The sequence below is a fragment of the Sinocyclocheilus anshuiensis genome, unplaced genomic scaffold, assembly GCF_001515605.1.
Source record: "Sinocyclocheilus anshuiensis isolate Anshui unplaced genomic scaffold, SAMN03320099.WGS_v1.1 scaffold685, whole genome shotgun sequence".
Taxonomy (NCBI): Eukaryota; Metazoa; Chordata; class Actinopteri; order Cypriniformes; family Cyprinidae; genus Sinocyclocheilus; species Sinocyclocheilus anshuiensis.
This window is the reverse complement of record NW_015539864.1, coordinates 58,669-77,137: the sequence shown is the minus strand read 5'-3', so window position 1 is coordinate 77,137 and position 18,469 is coordinate 58,669. Positions and strand designations below refer to the sequence as shown.

Genomic DNA, 18,469 nt, shown 5'->3' with positions numbered 1-18,469 from the left:
TTTGATAAATAGAAAATTCAAAAGAACAGCATTTATTTGAAATATAACTCTTATGTAAGATTACAGAAGTCCTTACTGTCACTTTTTATCAATTTAATGAGTACTTACTGAATAAAAGTATTAAATTATTTCTTTATCTTTCTTTAACTGGAGAGTGAGGCGGTGAGAAGTGGGAGCTAAGAAAACCCATCAAAGTGCCAGCCTGCTAGCAAAGTGCCCGTTTTGTGCACATCGGTGCAGCGCAAATCGAATTTTGGAGTTGTTGCTGGAGTCGGGGTGGAAAATGATCTTGTAATTGGTTCACCTAGTCGGTGATTAGTAGTGCACACCTAAGCTTTGGAATAGCCTTCCTAGCAATGTTCAGGACCTGTTCTCTCTAGACTGAAGACTCATCTGTTTATCCAGGCATAAAGTTACATTTCCATAGTCTGCTGTTAATCCTGCTTCAGCAGCTCTGTATACTGGGAGCTTATTTCTCTCTTTTCATCTACCTCTTTTACATCATTAGAGGTACATATATATATTTTTTATTAAATAACAAATGTAACTCGTCATTTTTGTAATTTTTCTAGAACCCACGAACACTTCCATCACAATGACACTTTTATCATATCTCATATGACATCTTGTGTTTAACCTTTCTTGTGTATATAAAAACTTTTTTTGTCTGGCTAAGGCTAATTTCATAGATATAATTTGATGTATAATGCATAAAATGTAAAAACAATTTTTCAGAGTTTTTGCAAACAAATACTTGACTAGAAATAACAGGCTATAAAAATATTATGGAAGTGATATCTACCTATTCTTAATTTCATCTAAGCATCACATCTTATATTTCAGTGTTTTGTGTAAAATTGTTTAAGCCACTTTTAAAGGGATGGTTCATCTAAAAAAAATTAAATTGTCATAATTTAGTCACCCTCATGTTATAAGCTGTATGACTTCAGTTTATTTGATTGTTCGATCTTTTGTTCTTTATCTTTCTTTCTTTCTTTCTTTCTTTCTTTCTTTCTTTCTTTCTTTCTTACTATCTTACTATCTTACTAACCCCAAACTTGTTGGTAGTGTATCATGGTTTCCACAAAAAATATTAAACAGCACAATTGTTTTCAACACTGATAATAATAAAATGTTTCCTGAGCAGCAAATCAGCATATTAGAATGATTTCTGAATGATCACCATGTGACACTGAAGAATGGCTGCTGAAAATTAATTTTAAGCTGTAATAATATTTCATAATATTACTATATTTACTGAATTTTTGATTGATTGATTCATTCATTCATTCATTCATTCATTCATTCATTCATTCATTCATTCATTCATTCATTCATTCATTCATTCATTCATTCATTCATTCATTCATTCATTCATTCATTCATTCATTCATTCATTCATTCATTCATTCATTCATTCATTCATTCATTCATTCATTCATTCATTCATTCATTCATTCATTCATTCATTCATTCATTCATTCATTCATTCATTCATTCATTCATTCATTCATTCATTCATTCATTCATTCATTCATTCATTCATTCATTCATTCATTCATTCATTCATTCATTCATTCATTCATTCATTCATTCATTCATTCATTCATTCATATAATAAAACAACACAATTCATGTATGTGTGCAAATTCTAAAACACACAAAAAAAAAAACAAAAAAAAAATTTCATTCATGTGAAAGACATGCTAGAAAACATGACGAGTTTCACGCATCCGCTTACGAGGCTGTATCAAGAATCATTGACTGAGACCCGCTCAGTCCCCGAGGATATTTGGGCCTCTAATAGATGCACTGTATGAGTAAAGGTTTGTCTTTACTGATTAAAAATAAATAAATAAATAAATAAAAAGGCACCAATCAGATCTAATTACACAATATTTCTCTGACTCAGGCTGCTTGGCTCACATTCCGTCATGTCCGTAATGTGACTCACTCCCTTCGTCCCATGTGGAACAGCTTTGCATATGGTTTTCATAACTCAACACCTTTAGAGAAATAACCCGTGTGATCTGTTGGGAAACTAAAGTGACAGCTAACAAAAATGGACAGTTTTTGTCTTCATGAGGAAATGATTAGTATTTACTGAGCTGCCTTGAGGGTGTAATTGACCACTGGAGTGTGTATAGTAAGAGAGCGAGGGGGGACACGTCAACGCTGTGGTCAGCGGTGTTATTCACAGCGGGGGCCGGCTGTTGTGATTAGCATGTGGAGTTATCTGATTCCTGCACAATTGGAGGTGGCCGTGCAGGTGAACTAATATATCGTTAGTTGCTGTGGAAGAGGACATCTACCTTTAATGAAATAGGCTTTTTTTCTCTCTCTCTCTTTCTCTTTTCTACATTTTGATGTGACAAATGGAGACGGGTTTACGAATAAAGCTGACACTTTGTGCTAGTCTGTCCTAAGAGTCTCGTCTGTAAAGGTCACCTTTCAAACGATTCACCACCATTTCCATTCCCCTGTCAGACTCAATCACAAAATTCAACAACTCCATTTTAGGGTTATTACTATTATTTAAAAAAAAAAGCTTGGAAAAATGAGTGAGATGGACGTTTTATTTATGCAATTGTCATTTGGCTGCTCATCAATGTTATCTTCAACCTGTCAAGATGCTGTTTTGAACTGAATGGTGCATATTAATGAAGTCTCATTCATATCATTTCAGTTCCTTCTTATCAGTGATCAATGGTGCACAAAACACTGGCCTTTAAAAGAATAATGCAATTTAAATGATTAAAAAAGGCTTTCTAAGCTAGGCCACATTTCACAAAACCACCTTTTCTAAGTTTTGTTAACTATTGGTAACACTTTACAATAAGCTCTCATTTTGTAAACATTAGTTAATGCATTAACTAACATGAACTAACATTGGTAATATAGTTGAACAGAATTTATTAACCTTTGTTAATGTTAATTTATTGAAATGCTCGTGTTCGTGTCATTTAAAAGTGCTAATGTTGACAGATGCAACTTTTGATCTTAAAAATGTATTTATAAAACATTAAGATTAACATTATTAAAGATCGATAAATGCTGTAGAAGTATTAATTGTTAGTTCATGTTAACTAATGTTAAAAAATGAAACCGTATTGTAAGTGTACCTGATTATTAGATATATATAGGCCTAATTTTAAAATAAGACCAAAAGAGAGGGGAAAAACAAAACAAAACACATATTCAGTGAACTGTACTGAAAACAATATTCTCAAGTAACTGGGCCAATTACATTACTGCTACTTTCCAACCTGAGCCCACAGCTCTTGTGTGGCCAAAACTGTCCAAGAGCAGCTTAAACGCTGACAAAAAACGTCTCTTTATCCACTACTATTGTATGACTACAGTTCAGCTTTGTCTCTAAAGTAAACAATTACTCATTCTAAGTTCTCTGGACTGGACACAAGGCTCAAGGGATTTGTGCGCTGTCTCCCAAACAATGTGAGGAGATATGCTTTAAAACTGTCAGGATTTGAGCGGGAAAGACTAGTTTGGTCGAGGACTGAGGCTGGAGGATAACAATAGGTCTCAAGGTAGGGAGCACGATTGCTGTGGATTTTCATATTAAAATCCTCATCCTATTATGTTATTTCTCTAACTAGGCAATTAGTTGTCTGTGGGTATGTTTATTGTTTGGCACATTTCCATATACACTACCATGATAAAAGGGCCTATTTTAAGCAGTTGCCATAAAAATGCATTGATGTTCTTAACAAAAATACTAAATGGAGCTTGCGGCGATACTAATAATAACAATATCAACAGTGCACGCAACAGAAGCACCAACACAACACATATGATCTGTTTTATGCTCAGCGGACATCATTTTTCTTCTCCAAATGCATTATGTGGGGAACGAGTGCAGCTGATTGCATTTGAAACGTATTATGGGACATCTGTCTAAATCTGAGATGATTTAATTATATAATTGAACATGTGGAGCTCTTTCCTGGAATATGGTTATTGGTAGTTGGCACGGGCCGAGAGCGGCCGACCACAGCCGTTACGAGAGGAAAGAGAGAGAGAATGTTCCAGAACATGATGTCGGCTGCTTTAAAAAAAAATGCTTGGGAACTCTACGGTGTGCTTAGACAGCCATCTTTTAGAAATCATCCTTATGGAGTCATATCCTGCCTTTGTGCTATTCCATACATACATAAACCAGAAGCTCTTGAACTGAGCATAGTACTGTAATATACTGATAGAAATTGGTTTATAACATCATAGATATTTATTTATTTTAAGTTTTTGATATCACAATAAAATGTCCTTCATCAAAAGAAACTTGACAAAATATGTTGCTGAAAAGGAGACTCGCACGTCGCATAACTGAAATACATAAATGCGCCTGTTTTTCATCAAGCACAGATTAATTATTTGTCTAAAATAGCGCACACAGCTGTCAGTGCACACAATAGCTATTCTGGTAAGTTTGTGTCAAGCACACACACACATATGCACACTTCTTCGTGGGGTGCAACACAGAAGCAGGTGCTGTAGAAGTTAGTGCTAAGCCTGCTCAGACCATTCATCAGACCTGTTATTCATGAGCTTGTCTGCACTCCACATGCTAAAGAGAAGAAACATGTCAGGCAACTGCCAAACAGAGCGTTCACCTGCACACCTGCACTGCACTCTGCACGATTGGCCCTATCAGTATTCATGCATCTAACTACAGCCGTTTCAGCCCACAGCCATGAAAAATGGTGCGGGGAAATATTTTATGCATAGACATGTTGATTGCAGGGAAAGATGTTTAGTGGTGTGTCTGTTTAACACGATGAACACATGTAGATTGTGAAAGAAAATGTTGTAAGGTGCTTTTGTGTGTATAAATGAATTTTTGATGATCTTTTTATATTCTTTGGCATTGATAAAAGGACAGCTCAGAAAATGAGAAAATAAAAAATTCCAAGAAGCCCCTCCAGCTAATGTGTGAATATATAAGATGAATAAAAAATGACCATAGACACTGATGAGCGGATGCTCCCTCATCATCATTTTCTATTAGTTACCTTTCAGAACAAAGAGAGAGTCACATTAGGTCACAGAAAGTGAATTCTAAGAAGTCTTTTTGTCATAAAACACACACACACACACACACAGAGAGAGAGAGAGAGAGAGAGAGAGCTAAATGTTAGTGATCCATCAAGCATCCAAAATTACATGTGAACACGTGCATTTACTTCACCCCAAAAATGTAAATTCTGTTAAATTCTGTAATTGTACTCACTCCCGTGTTGTTCCAGACCAGTATGACTTTCTTCCATGAAGCACAAAAGAGAAATTATTCATTTATTTTTTTCTTTTAAAAATTACTGGTTGCTTTTTGCAATGCAATTAGAGTTAATGAAGCTTTTGACTTTCAAAAATGACAGCACCATAAAACCATATGTATACACCACCAGTCAATAGTTTGAAATAATTACGTTTTTTTTTCCAAATGTTTTTGAAAGACTGTGATTATTTGAATGAAAATACGAAAAAAAAGCAATAATGTGAAATATTATTACAATTAAAAAATAACTATTTTAAAATGTAATTTATTCCTGTGATGGCAAAATTGAATCGTCAGTGTTACATGAACCTTCAGAAATTATTGACTGAAGCTGATTTGGTGTTCAGTTATTATCAATTATTATTGGTGCTCAATTAATAATAATAATAGTTCTTATTATCAATGTTGAAACATACTTTTTTAATGAACAGCATTTATTTGAAATAGAAATATTTCATACCATTATACATATCTTTACTTACACTTTTGATCAATTTAATAATTCAATTGATCAAAAGTGTCAGTATATATATATATATATATATATATATATATATTAAGGGATGCACCTAAATTTCAGCACTGCATGGTGTGACACGCCTCTCAATATTCCGCTCTATGAAAGTGCGTTCCGTTGAGTTGCTCAAGGCCCATGCGAGCGCTCCATTTATGTATTGCTCATGCTCACTGGAAAAGCAAAGTCCGCTCAAATAACGTGCTGACAGGAAATTTCTATGTAGTATACTTGTTCCTGTTTGCAATAGCGCTACTGTGCTGTAACATGGTGTAGTAGGCCTATGTACTGGGCAACGCTCGTAAAATGACGCCAACCTATAGTGACGCTATGCTCTGCTCACATGCACTAGCTTTGTAAGACTATACATTATTTGGATAGAAAAACAAAAAAACAAAAAACAAATAAACAAACAAAACTTTATATCTGATTCTGTTGCATAGAACGGAATAAAAATAATATAATTATTTTTAATATTAATATATGTTCTGTCCAATTTTATAGTGTTACTTTATATATGAAAATCAGCATATTAGAATGATTTCTGAAGGATCATGTGACACTGAAGACTGGGGTAATGACTGCTGAAAATTCAGCTCTGCCATCAGAGGACTACACTACATTTTAAAATATATTCAAATTAAAAACACATTTTATTTTTACTGTATTCTGTATTTTTTAACAAAGAAATGCAGTCTAGGTGAGTGTAAGACACTTCTTTCAAAAACATTAAAAAATGTAATTATTCTAAATTTTGATAGGTGGTGTACAAATATCACAAAGTACAAATGACTCAGACAACTATATTCCAAGTCTTCAACAGCTTTGTGTAGCAAAAAGACTAAAATTTAAGCCACTATTCACTGATTATCACCTATTAACCGTTATTTATTAAGATTCATTGAAAAGATTTGACTCAAAAGAATTCTGCCTTTTTTTTAATTAATTAACAACTTTAGTTCAAAGACATTTACTATAGTTTGGCTTGGTATTTAGTAAACAAGTTGTTTTAACTACTTTAATGTTACTTTATTGGGCTTTTTTGTCATTTGACAGCCTCATTCCTCCAGAGAGTCACCACAATATTCCCACCCCCCCCAAAAAAAAATATTGTTCCACAAAAGAAAAAATGGCATATGGTTTTGTAACAACATGAAGGTGAGAAACCAATGACAGAAGTTTCAGGTGAGCTATCCCTTTTGCACGTTCCCATCATGCCACATCTCAACAAGAGCACCATCGAAGTACAGATCCCTGAGCTTAGGTCAAAAAAAAATAATAGTGTAAAGTAAATGACAAAAACAACAACAACAAAAAGGGCCAACAGCTAATCTGAGTTCAGGGATATGGGGAGGCAGTCCTATTCTTTCTTGTGAGGGGAGAAAAGAAAGAGGGGAACACAGACAATGGCATAGCTGATCAGAACCATTAGGCGCGGACCAGGCCTGGGCTCCTCGGCAGGTGGTCCGAGTCCGGAGCTCTTCGACGGCTCTTCTTAATCCTTTTCCAGCCGGGCTTCTCTTCCTGCCCCTGACCCCATGCTGCGATGAGGTTATCACCCAATTCAGCCCGGCTCTCTGGCCGCTTCAAAAAACATTACGGCTTTTATCGAACGCCCATTTATCTGCATGAAAGCCGTGCAATTTGGCCAATAATATCTCCACTCCATAGCAAAAAAAGATAGAAAAACTGGCCTATTCAATGAAGAGAAAACATAATTCAAAACCTCTTTTAAAGGAAGAGTCTAACAATATGTACTATTATTACGAAGAGAGGAGTCCAAAGAGGTCAGTGGGTAAGGAAAATGTCGAAACTTTAATTTATTTTAAAAAAGCAATGAAAAGAGAAATTTCAAGGATTTTTAAATGTGTTAGGAAGAGCAACTGGGGCAGGTTAAAAACCTGGATATACAACTATGGAAACTGGGACAAAACAAGTAAAGGAAATGACAAGGGCCAAGATGGCGGCAGTAAGAATTGCAGACTGTACTCTAGTTGCCCTACTTCATCGAGGTGCAGCGCCTCAAGCTGACAAAAGCTCAAGGATGAAGTGGCAGAGATTTCAAAGCGAGAAATGGGAGAGTCAATGCGTGCACACCCGCAGAGACATATGGGGAGGAATACAAAAAGTTTTTCTGGTGGAGTGTGTTTTTTCTCCCCTCGCCCTCCCCCTTTCTCTCTCTTGGTTTGGCATGGTATGAACAAAGACAGAGTGCATTTTAATATCATAGAAGTGCTGTGCCTTTGATTCCATAGAACGAATACTATCCAATTGCGTCCTCATTGGTTCATCTAGGCAGCGCCTATCACTGATTGGATGATGCTGTTAAGCCTTGGAGGGATGGGAGAAAATATGTCTTGTACACACTGACACACTAACACAGACACAATATACATTCATAAAAATGCTTGCCAGTTTTAGGCTTTATATGACAAGTCTTATTTAAAAATTTTAATTGTTGATGGGCCAACCGACTGGAGCGCAATGCGCATGCAGCTGTTTTTATGAAATGATCCGTATGGATTTCGAGACTTATTTTTATACGCCCCACTCTTTTGTGTGTAGCTTTTTGTCTCTGATTCATGCATAACATTACATCCCATTCATGATCTCTTGTTCTCAAGGTTAATCTTTCTAACAGCCCTGACCAACTGGAGTAACTAAATGTCATTTCAAACAGAGGCATCACTCACCTGACCCACAAGAAGTGACACATAGGGGATAGCATCTGGTCAGTCAGATCTGCCTCAAGCGTAAAGGGACTAATCCATGGATGAAGGTCAAGGGACAGCAGACATCAGAGCATCAAGGCCGGGAATCAGCAAATCAACCTGCGAGGAAAGAGAGAGGAGATATTCATTGCTTTAAAGACCAGAGAACGCAAAAAAAAAAAAATTGGGAACGGATGTCATGTCTCACACTGTGGATTCACCGCACATGTTCTTTCTATAGACAAAGGTCTCTTCAGCTTATTAGAAAGTGGGGTAACAGAGAGACTCTGGGTGTACTTAATGTAGTTCTAACAAGACAGACTGTGATGGACATTTACAGTTCAGTCAAGGATGACAATTAATGCTAGTTAAGTTCCAAATGCAAGTAAAATTGGACTTGGAGAGTAAATACAAAAAGTGGACAGTAACATTATTGTAAGTGTAATATCCTTGCAATTTGAGTTGCAGGAAAACAATACTTTAGGATGCATTAAATTGATCAAAAGTGACAGTAAAGACATTCATAATACTACAAAAGATTCTACTTTAAATGAATGCTATTTAAATCTATTTATCAAAGAATCTTATCAAAGAAAACGTATAACAACTTCCACAAAAAACTATTTTCAAGAACTCTAAAAGATTATGTGACACTGAAGACTGGAGTAATGGCTGCTGAAAATTCAGCTTTGCCATTACAGGAATATATTACATTTTTAAATATATTAAAATAAAATACTGTATTTTTTATCAAATAAATGCAGCCTTGGTGAGCATAAGAGATTGCTTTCAAAAACAGTAAAACATCTTACCAGTCTTGCTTCAAATGTGAGTAAAAGTCTTGAGAGAATAAATAAAACAGCATTACTCTAGGTTGGCTAGTAACTTTATTTGGAAAATGTAGCATTATATGGTTTGTCAACTCTAACAATGATAGTTATAAGGAACTGCAACACACTGTAAGTTAAGTTATAAGAATGATAATATGAACCCTGCTGATGCAAGTTACATGAGAAATTCAAACTAAATATACTAAAGAAAAACTCTGTCTGTGGGACTCTATCTTATAACAACTTTTACCTCACTTGAAAATTTGCTGTCAGGAGTTGATCTAGAATGCTTAGGGTTTTTATTTTTCTCGAGAACACATATGTAGAATATGCTTCACATTCAGCCACCAAAATGAAAATAATATGAGAAACAAAATCTTGTGTTTTATATTTTTGAGGCAGATGTCGTTCCAATGAATAAAGGAGACTACCTCATCTGACACAATGACTTGCACTGTTTATCATGAAAATGCAAGTAATAAACAGCTAAATAAATGTTATAAGGACAAAAATACATACAATATTGTCTTTATGAAAGTTTAGGGGCTGATAAAAAAGGACAGTAAAATCCACAAATTTCTCTCCACCCTAACTACACTCAGCCTTCAAACAAACCTGACAACCTCCTGACTGGATGTTTTATTCCCAACGAGAGGCAGGACACAAGCTTTGATACTACATAGATAACACACTTTTTTGAAGGCCTGATTATCATTCATGGATTCACCTAATCAGGGTCTAATTGAGAGCTATTTGCTGAGTGACACAGATTTGCATATCCTCGTCTCATTTGCAGGAGAGTGTGTGTGTATATGACAGAAGGAGGAGAGAGTGAGGGGCATTAGTTCCCTATGGAGATGGGGATCTGGACAATGGGCGGTTGGAAGATAGCATGAGGGGTTTGGGCGGACCTCCTGGTGAGCTGTAAAGCACAAACAACTCAGTGTTTCAGGAGATAAGAGAGAGAAAGCCTGTCTCAGCAATCACTATCATCTACTCAAGACCAAAATCATTATACAACACATCATACAAGACCACACTAAACTACTGAGCTGCATCAGTGGAAACATCCACCAAACGTATACATCTAAAGGTATACAGTAGATATTACAGATATTTAAAGAGATAAAGTAAGATATGCAGAACTATATAGTATAGACATGCATTGTAATTCTCTAAAAAAGGTCACATAATATCTCAACAGTATAGAATAATATGAACAACCTAAGTAAATCATTAATGTAGGTAAAACATTTTTATATGTATTTTTACTTTGCATAATAATAATAATAATAATAACTAACAATATCATCATCATTAACAACAACAATAATATTAATAATAATAACAATTATTTTACATTTAATTTAATTTAACCATTTATTACCAACCACTGTCTAAAATTAACACTAGTTTAAATAGATAGATAGATAGATAGATAGATAGATAGATAGATATTTTCTTCTACATACATTTTTATTTTGTCTATATACATCTATATACACATCTACATTGCTAAAGTTTTAGTCAATTTAAAGTATTTTAAAAAGTTTATTATAATTTTTAGTTTTTTTGTTTTTGCAACATTATTATTGCATATTTTTTTTGTAACATAATTGTCTTTACTGTTGATTTTGATCAATTGAATGCATTCTTGCTGAATAAAAGCATAAAAAAAATGAAAAAAAACTTTTTAACAGTAGTGTAAACTTTTCACTTCACTCGCCATTGGCCATTTCACCACTCTCGCCATATGTGGCAAAAAGTTATTTTTGGACCCTGTATATAACCCAAGAACTGGTAAAACTTCTGGTTGTGCGTGTGTATGTTTATGTGTGTGTGTGTGAGAGAGAGAGAAAGCGAGAGAATGTTTACATGCACAAACTCTCAGGAGGCCATGTTTGATTATTCCCTTGGCTGTTGTGAATCTCCTCTACCGAACTCATGTGGGAAATGTAAATCCTCAAAGCAAGAAGCCTCACGGACTCAAAGTTTTTCAGTCTGTGTGAAGACTACTCCCTGTGAATGCTACAATAAAAATATGGATCACCTCATAAAAAAGAAAAATGGGATTCCCTGACCAATGTGTTGACATGAGAACCTCTAGTTCTATGGAAACTGATGTAGAAAGAGGACAAGAGAAGATAGACTGAGAGATAGAGAGAAAGATCAGTTTAAGTCATGCCCATCTACGCAAAGAACAGCAGTGAATTTACAAGACAGCCCTAAAGAGACACTTGGGACTTGGAAAGTCTGGCTTCAAACAGATTTATAAACTGTTATGGTGCCATGCTTTTATTCAAACTGCATAACATAATATATGTTATTATGTTATCTTTTAATATACATATTGAAATTGGAATGGGTGCTATTAAATACACTTAGTTTTTCTTTAAAGCTGAAGTGAATTTAAAAATAGAAGCAATTTTTAATGTCACTTTCCACTTAGCGAACAATTTTCTAAATTCATGATTTCACAAAATGGGGGAAAAAAATAAAACCAAGGCCAAGGTTATTTATGCAAATTTTACATAATTTTCACATCTGAATGTTAGCAAAACATCACTATTGAGCTTGCAATGAAATAAGTCATACATGTATTAAAGTTGTAGCAAAAGGAGGACATTTATTTTCTAAATTAAACCATCCATGAGGTCCAGAATTTGAGAGCTTTTCACAACTGATTACATTTTGTTTACAGTAAAAATACCACAGCTACAGTCATGCAAATGTTTTATTGCTACCTATGAAACACAAAATGAGAAAGACATGTCATGGAGCATACATAAATCTCTGTACTTTTAAAGTTCATCTAGTTCCTTCTCGTCTTTGTTAAACTAGTCAAAAACAAAAAGCCTGCATGTCCCTAGGATGAAAAAGCAGAGCGATGGTATGTGATTGATTATAATTGTGTTGACAGTCTTTTCTCATTCCTGGAATTGTTGGTAGATGAGCTTGCAGGATGATCCACAAAGCCTCATTGCTGCTGCAGGTGACCTTCGCCCTACACATCGCGGCTGACTGGCAGTGGTGTATGTGTGCAGTGCTACAATCTATTTGTTCAAATGCAAAATGTGATTTGAGGACTACATGGTAATTTATCGACTTTAGTGTTCATTCATGTCAAACTTTCCAAAAAGCTATGATGGAAACAAATGCAGAACAACTGAATGGAGCATTTGAATTTGCATATCTGCAACTGAAAAAAAAAAAAAATCACAAGAAACTATTTTTTAATAATATTAAATTACACAATTCTAAATTAAGATAACAATAATACCAGTACTAGAAATATCATAATAATATAAACATTAGATTTTTAAGATACCTACCATTCAACATTTTGGGGTCGGCAAGATTGATTTAAAAAAATTATCTTGTTTACCAAGCCTGAATTTACTTGATAAAAAATACAGTAAAAACTGTACTATTGTGAAACATTATCAAAATTTAAAAATTTAATTTATTGTTAAAATGTAATTTATTCCTGTGATTAAAAATGGCAAAGCTGAATTCAGCAGCCATTACTCCAGTCTACAGTGTCACACAATCCTTAAGAAATTGCTCTAATATGTTGATTTCAAGAAACATTTCTTATTATTATCAATGATGAAAATATTTTTTTGTGAAAACCCAGATTTTTGTTTTCCTCCAGGATTCTTTGATTAAAAGAAAGTCGAAAAGAACATGCATTTGAAACAGAACTATTTTTAAAACATTATAAATGTCTTTACTGTCACTTTTCATCGATTAAATACATCTTACTGAACAAAACATTAATTTCTAAACAAACAAACTCAAATTCCAACTCAATATTTCATGTCCATTTATTTATTCATTTTCTTGAACGGCTGTGGAGAACACAGCCAAAGACAGAGAGAACATGCATATGCACTGTCTACATGTGAACATTGTGTAAAGCAATCACTCCTAGTATTACAAGCATACTAGAACCATTATTTTTTGCTTATTCTTTTTTTCACCTTCCCTTCCTTTCTCACTATCCTGTCTCGCTTTTCTGGAAGCCAGACTTTTCAGTTCATTAGTAGTCCATATAAACAATTTCAATTACAATAATTCTCATTTTTACATGTTTACAACTTAGGCTGGAATTCCCTGCATCTGTAAAGGGGGATGTTTTATGCATCAAGGCACCGTGCGCGAACATCATTCTCACAGGGCTGAGGTGGGACTCACAGGAGGTTAATCATATGAGTTACAGAGCATTAGAAACGAGGAGAGAAAAAAATGTAGTGAAATGACAATCTGCTTTTCTCAACCCAGCGCTAGTGGGAGAAGCGCCGAAAGGCTTGAATTTCCTTTAGGCTTCTACTGTCTGCCTTGTGCACCTGGAAGCAATCAGGAGTAACCTTATTGCATAGAATAACAAGTATTATTTATACCACTGATCACACTTGCCTTATTTCTCTAATGGTGCCCAGATTCAATTGCAAATTGCTTGTGTCACTTTTCCCCCGCAACTCCTAAGAAGGTGTTGCTGACCTGTCCAAGTGAATAAGAGGCAAGAGGTGGAAAACGGGAGAGCAGAAACGATAAAATGAGTGTGTAACTATTGTGAGACAAAACAAAGGCGGACAGAGACTGAGCAACTCTAGAATTTCATAAAATGGGACTAGCGTAAATAAGTTATGACAGCTCGTTTGAGACGCCTCTATTTTTAAAACCAATTAAAAGATACATTAACACCAGAGGTCAAGGGCACTGCCATCTCTGTAGTTACAGCGTGTTTATGCAGTGAGATCTTTGCTATATAAATGTTTAGCTATATTTCTACTTTAAGGAAATATAATCCAATTTTATGCAATTGGCGGTCGTTATTTATTTTACAATTTGATTATGAGTGATTTAGTATTTAAAAAAAACAAAAAAAAAACCCGCAGTACCCTACTTCTATGTTTAGCTTTCAAACAACGTCTCATATGTCAACACCATCCCCCCTCGCAGTTTCCATTTTCATGGCAAGCATGTAGCACTTTCAAAACGGTCTGTCCCGTCTTCATTCACAAATAAATGAATGCTGATACAGCACCATAACTCTCAATCACCTCCCTATGGGAATGTCTAGTCCACCAAAGCAAATTAGAGCTCACATTCTCCCTTGGGAGAGCTTGCCCCATTTTACGACAATCACAACTGTAAAACATGGGCCCTGATTTTCTTTTCAAAGTCTTTAAGGCTTGTATTATGAACACATACAACATTTTTCAGGCCTTCGTTGGTCATCGCTGTCCTGAACAATATGTTCTCAAAGCAGGAGCTGAGAGAATCAAAAATTTCAATGCCAGACACATCTCTACTTGGTGACTGGACTTCAGACTCGGCACACAAAGAGACTGAAGGAGAGGAAATTTGCTGAAGAGGTTGCACGAAGGATTATGCTGTGATTTTAATTGAAAGGATTGTGAAATCGGCCCTATTCAGCTCATGGCGTCTCACAGCTGGGGCACCGGGATGGAGGCCTACTTTAATGGCGCACTGAATAACCACCCTCTCTACCCACAATCCACCTCTGTAGCCTGATCTGGCATGCCAGCGTCTCATTGGCTTGTCCTCTGATTTCAGTTAAAGACCCCCTCCCTGGCAACCCATTTGGCAGCGATGAGAGAAAAATAGCACCAGCAATCACTTGGAGGAGCCAACCAATCACGGTATCCGCACTAACATGGGCGCTATTACCCCCCGGTTTTACTATACAGAGAGGCGCATCTGAACAGATGAAAAGATGCAAACAGAGACATGAAAAAAATATGTTTATGAGCACAGTAGCTTGATCCTCACAAAGAGATGTAGCTAGAGACCAGAAATAGACAGCAGCAGTAAAGACAAGTAGATGGGAAGAGAAAAACATGGCTGCCACAAGAAAAAAAGGTTGTGCATATAATGCAAACAAAACAGGACTGAGACAGACCTGCATTTCCTGACTGAATGCACAAAGTTCAGTGAAACACAAACCTCAAATTAAAAAAGACATATCCCAAATTTGACAACATGCCGAAAACTTTTCCTATCTATTAGAGAAACACAAGCACAAGCGTGCAGCATTGTATCTGTGTATGCCTGTCACAGTATGATGGCATAGTGAACGTTCTGCCTTCCCATCTCGTCTCTTCCACCTTACTTAATTTACTTTTCAACTTTATTTTCTTGTTTTACTATTCATTTTATGATATTTTCTTTAACTTAGTGTTTTTTTTTATTTTTATATAACTAGTCTTATAATGTAAGTGTACTATTATTTGTCATGTCAATAAAGTACACTGAAAAACAGAAAAGGAGAGAGAAATGTATGCTGTGAGAATGTGGAAGCAGTAATGCAGTAAAGTGAGAAATACAGAGGTGAGGGAGAAGAGGCAAACAATGAAGACTTTTGAATTTTCATTCTTTATGATAAAGGACAATAGAGAGGTGCTGATCACTTTCTTGGCATCTTCTATACTTGCACTAAGCAGGATTTGTGCGTATGTGTGTACATAAATACTTAAAAAGTGTGTGTGTGTGTGTGTGTGTGTGTGTGTGTGTGTGTGTTCATATTAAAAAGTAAACATATACTTATACTATTTGTTTAATTGTAAAGCAAAAACTTTATTTTAGGGGTATGGATAGTCTTTTATTTAGCTTTATGTAAAACAATGTTAGAAGCCTATGAGAGGCCCTCTTTTAGACAGCTAAGTAAACACGAGCGTGTGTAAGAGAGAGGGAGAGAGAGGAAGAGACAGAGACATGCCTCTGATGGGCCTGAAATCTGCCACAGGCAAGAATGTCTTCTTGTTCAGATGGCCAATTATCACAAATGAGGCAACAATTAAATAATTAGCTAAAGCCCGATGTAACAGGCTATAGTCAGATTAAGACAAAAGACGGGACACAAAGCATGTGTAATTAAAAGAAGTCGGTGGAAACACTGGAATATATAAAAGCAATGCTTCACTAAACATAAAAAGTAATATTGTGCACCTGTCAGGACAACATTATTCACATTTATTTAGTAGTTGAAGTCATCGTTTTTACACCACATGAGCAAATAAACAATCTTCATTGTTTTTAAATTTTTAACGCACACACAGGAATTATTTCAGTAATATTTGTAGTTTATAGGAAGGTAGTGTAACTGTTGGTGGAGAAACACAAATGTTTATACACAAACAGACACAGTATATATACATTTAATTTTAATAAAAAATTAGATTGTGTCCAGATTAGAATAGAAATGGCTAAATTAACCAGATAAAACAAGAATAAATATACAGTAACCGAAATAGAAAAAAGGAGGAGAATAAGAAAAAGTAGCTATTCTTCAAACTGTGCAAGGAATATCCTCATACCATAGCAACATGGTAAGTGGAGCTTTTAGATGTAAAAGCAGCATGTGCGTGAGTGAGTGAGTGTCTGTGTGCGACACAGAAACAGCATCTTGCTGTGACACAACAAATCTCCTTGGCTCAAGGATTTCACACCTAGGAGTAAATTGGAGCCTGTTTTGGCCAAGAGTAAACAGGTCTTTTCGTGTCGGGACCTGAGAACCATGCAAATCTAAATTCCATCTGTGTTAGTACAACTCAAAGCCCACTGCGTAACGTGCGAGAGATTCGCAACAAGCATATATTTGAAACACAGAATGTAAACAGCAGATCATATCTGCTCTAAAGACTCTTAGTGCCCCAGTATCTGTTCTCAAAAAGCAAGCGGGAAGGAGAGAAACCGAAAGTGAGAGACAGGAGGGGGTGGGGCGGAGGGCATCGTGGACTCCTGCTGTGGAGAGCCAACTGTGCCCTCTAATGGCTGCACATCAGCTGAGCAGAGATGGAAACATAATGTATATTTCAGCAAGTTGACTTCCAAGCTGTTCTTTCAGATGTTAGCTTGCTATCACATTGGCACCAAGACCTGTTTTGACTGTCAAAGCATTAAAAGCACATGTCAAAAGTAGTTGTGAATGGAAAACGCAGCTGGTTTCAAAACTATCATTGTAAATACATGAAGATCGCATGTTGCTGACAGGTTTTAAGAGAAGTCAAACAATATGAGACTATGCCACAATATGTCTGAATGTGCTCCAAGACATATGTCGTGTTCACAAGCTCAGAAGTGCTCTCATGGGTACTAAACAATATCAGCACGAGAGTTGTAATTAAAACAAATCAATACAAATAATTAAGAAGGTAAACTTTTGACCTGTATTACATGGATTAATAAAACTTAACCACTCTTACCCTTGTGAAATCCCCCTTCACTTCCATGACAATTTTGCACCTTCTCGCTGACGAATGCAACATTATGAGCTGTTGTGAAAACAGACTTTTGATAGATTAGTAATGCAAAATCCCATAAGTATGGACATCAAAGTTAAAGGTGAGCTCTGCTCAGCTGAGAACAGCTGTTATGTGAGATGTACTGCCGATGAGTCGATGGGATTGAGAGAGAGAAGCGTCAGAAGGGGTCATCGCCATTGTGCACGTCAAACGGTGGGGGCCATCTCACTGAGGACAACTGTCTTGCTGGGCTCTTGTTCGGGCCGCCCATCCACAGCTAAAGGGGTTTAGATTGGCTAGGTGGGAGGGGGGATATTAGCTTTGGTCTTCACCCCACCTAAGGTGAGGAAACAAGAGAAGCGCAGCATTAACCCAACCCACCCAAACATTGGGCAGGAGAACCACGGCGGCTGAGAGCAAGACAGTGAAGCTCCAGCAGAAAACCAGAGAAAAGATTCCGTGCCAGGGGTGGAAGGATGGAGACACGGAGGGAAAAATGCGGGCGGACAGGGGGAGGGCTCACAAAGGAGCGGTGCAGGGATGAAGACAGCCTTGAAGACACCTGAGAGACAGCGGCAGAGTGGAAAGCCACGGCTGATGTGTCAAAAGCAGCAAATGCGTTCTGACACGGGTCAATCCCTCCCCTGCCTCTATAGGTCAGAACCCCGTCACCCTGGCAACCGCTCAGACTGTGTATCTATGGCAGCGAGTGAAATGATTAACACAGATAGATTTCAGCACTCCTCATCAACTTCATTAAACATTCAGACCTGCTAATACCTAGATATGGGTATAAATAGATACGTTTAAAAATAAGACATGCAAAAAGAAACACCTAAACATACACTGTA

General features: G+C 36.3%; 1 protein-coding gene across 1 annotated transcript in view; it reads right to left on the bottom strand.

Moving 5' to 3' along the window:
- LOC107684973 (teneurin-3-like) overlaps positions 1–8,621 on the bottom strand; it is a 323,878-nt gene extending 315,257 nt beyond the window's left edge. The window contains exon 1 of the mRNA XM_016481367.1: positions 8,501–8,621. The gene's annotated coding sequence lies outside the window, so the exon portion shown is untranslated. The remainder of the gene's footprint in view (positions 1–8,500) is intronic.
- Positions 8,622–18,469: the final 9,848 nt, after the last annotated feature.